This window comes from Meleagris gallopavo, chromosome 10, assembly GCF_000146605.3.
Source record: "Meleagris gallopavo isolate NT-WF06-2002-E0010 breed Aviagen turkey brand Nicholas breeding stock chromosome 10, Turkey_5.1, whole genome shotgun sequence".
Lineage (NCBI taxonomy): Eukaryota > Metazoa > Chordata > Aves > Galliformes > Phasianidae > Meleagris > Meleagris gallopavo.
In genome coordinates this window covers 9209533-9212872 of record NC_015020.2, presented here as the reverse complement: position 1 = coordinate 9212872, position 3340 = coordinate 9209533, and positions in this window count along the sequence as shown.

Genomic DNA, 3340 nt, shown 5'->3' with positions numbered 1-3340 from the left:
AGAAGAAGAAGAAGAAGAAGAAAGGGCTTATAAAACAAGCCTAAAGCATGCCTTCTAGTTTAAATGACGTCAGAGATGTTAAAAAAAATAAATAAATAAACTAACACCACAGAAAGCTAACACAACAGCTCTGAAAACATGTTGAGAGCAAACAGCTTTAGTTTTATGTTTAACATTGAAGATACTGATTCACTCAAATGAAGGCTGCTTGTTTAAACTTATACAGTCCAACAAGAACAAAACACTATCAGAAAAGATTCTTTGGATCAACAAACCAGAAAGAAAAGCAATCACAAAACAGTCAGAGAATTGCTCTGCAGACACTCACAGTGGGGGTAAAGGGAGTCAGAAGCCAATCTCTGCTCTAAATCTGGCCAAGCAAGCAACTATCTCATTCTTATTCTCTGTAGTTGATATACGTACAAATGCAGAAAACTAGCTGCAGTACCAAATGAATAGCTGGCCATAATCATCACAACATTTTTCTACACTTTTTACTCTTAATGCATATTATTAAGGGCAGTACCCGCAGTTTGTAATGGTTACCAGTTTCACTTTCTTTCTGGAAGATAGAAACCACACTAGATATGTTTTTGTGGTTCTGAATGCCTTCAATTAAATATTAAAAAGACAACAGAACTTCTATTAATGCTTTGTAAAATAATATTCCACCACCTGTAGCTCAACATTTTTTAAAGATATTGTGCACGCTAGCTGTTGCTGCTTTGCTTAATACTGACAGTTTTACAAATCTTAACATCTACACATTCAAGCAATGTTATCTCCTTCATTTTCTACTGTTTTAGAAGTTCAAGCCAGACTCGCAACTACAGGACCTGCAACATCTTATCAGAGAGAGGCTAGACTTTAAACAATGTTCTATGGGATGACCTATTTTTATTTTAAAACTGAAAGTAATATTAGTAATTGAGCAATATTTAATACTGCCATTGCTTCATAGTGGACGCTGTTTATAGCTGACAGATATGTTGTATAGAAAACACATTTATCAATCTACAGTAATTGTGTATATATGTGAGAAGTTAAAAATATCCTTCACTGTGCAACACAGCTCAGCAACAAATAAAACGTTGTTGTGTTATCAGTATTTTCTTCTAAACCCAAAACACAGCATCATGCCAGCTACTAGGAAAAAAATTTATTCTAGCCCAGCTAAAACCAGGATACTGTTTGCATACAGTACTTTCACACCACAGCAAGAAGGAAGCAGTAATACTAAGCATTCAAATACTTTATATTCTGAGTACAGTCTACTTGTGTCACAAATTGCAGACTGATGGTAAAGCTGATAAAGGTTACAGACTGTATCACAGAGCAAAGTCAGAAATACAGGATATCGATATTTTTGCCAATTCACTGGCATTCATGACGACAGCACGAGAAAAAAAAAAGCCAGTTATTAATGGGTCAGAAAGTCTGTTGGGTGAAATGCAGTTATAGTGTCACATTTAACTTATTTCTACTAAACGCATGCCTTTGAGAGATTTAAATACCTTTCTGACTGACCTTCAGACTTGCAGCGGGTTTACTTAACATGATGCATTCTTTTTGACTTCCTCATTATTATCTTTTAAAAACACCACTGACAACAGAAAAGACTCCAAATAGCAACTGCACCAAGTGCAGTTCTCCGTTACGCAAATTAATTTATAATGCCTGTAAGATCCATTTCACTGTGGAATGCTACACTGTTTAAGCAGACTCATTACATGCTGCCACTCAGTTCTAGCTATAAAAGCTCATGCGTTGTTTAAGTAGCTTTGATTGTGCATACCCTTCAGCAATAGAAAGATTGAAATACTACGAGGATATCTACCAAAGTCATTTATGTCTAAACTGCTGCAAAGACTAATTCAAGATCTCTTAATTTTTTTTTTTATTCAATAGTTGATATATTTACTTTTTTAATAACATTTCCAGATTTCTATTATAAAAGACCCTGAAAAGTGAAAATTGGAATGGAAGCCTGGAAGTATTTAAGGAATTTTTTAAGTCCAAATGTTTTGGAAACAGTTCCTCCTACCCCTCCCTTCAAATTGTCAAGTTAAACTAACTTTAATATAAACAAGTCTTAATGCATAACTTATAATTCTCTTTAATGAAATGCATACAGTTATCATTAAAATAAAATCACCATCCAATCATACTCATTCAGCACCAAAAAATAATGTTAGCTTTTTTTTTGTTAAATCTTACAAAAAATTCTAACAAAAAAAAAAAAAGAAAAAACCCAAACCTTATGATCTTCCTGCATGTTAATTAGCAATAAAAAGTATTATTCTGAATTGCCCTTGCAACTAGACAGTTTTAATCAATACAAGAGTGAAGGTTTTTCTTTGGACAAAAAGGCTACGTTCCACTTCTGATCCTTTCTAGTTAGGAACATCTAACTATAACTATATATTCCCACGCTCTATTTAGGAATTTTCTAAATCATTTATTAGATGAATGTTAATTCAGAACTTGTCATCTTACAATTGTCATATGACTTTAAATGAAAATCAGCAAATAGCACGTGCATACAGGTGTTTGTGTTCACAAGAGAACTTCCCCTCTATTTATTTGTCATAGGCAAGGACAGCCTTTTCTAGAGAGACACTTCCAGAGAATGACAGCAACAATAACAGGAGTACATGATTTCTCAAAAGCACATTAATACGCAGTAGCAAGTATTTGGTGCTTTCCAGCCCAGTGAACTCATCTTTCTCAAGTTCAGCTATACTCTCAAGGATTGAAATCCAAGCTGTCATTTGTTCTCCAGAATTGACAAGTTACAGCAATTTAACTGCATCACATGCTCACAGCATATCCTGCAGAGTTCCCATCTACCATACTACCCCCCAGCATTAAAAGAAAGAAAACTAGGAGAGGCTACACAATTCTAGTATGCCAATTATGAAGAGGGTGAGAGAGATTGTCTGTTTTCATTGGAAGCCAATTTTGAACATCAGTGATGTATTCCCAAAAAGAACAAACAAAAAAAACCACAGCTGGTATGTGATACAGAACATGCTGGATATTATTCCTGCAACAAACTTCCTGCTTATATCTCATCTACACTGATGATCAGCTGTTCTGCTTCTATAGCAGGTAAGGAATTTCCACCAACAGGTCCTGAGAATCACTTCCTGCATCACTACAGCCCATATTTCACAATATATACTGAAGCAATTATAAGAGTTTATCATTTCCGTACTTGCAGTTGCCAACAATTCTCCTCAATGAGAAAGGAAGCCATCTGGGGATTTCTGTTCCAGTTACTCAAAGGACACATGCAAATGCAGGAAAAGCCCTATGCAAGAGTCAGTTCAAGGGGAGA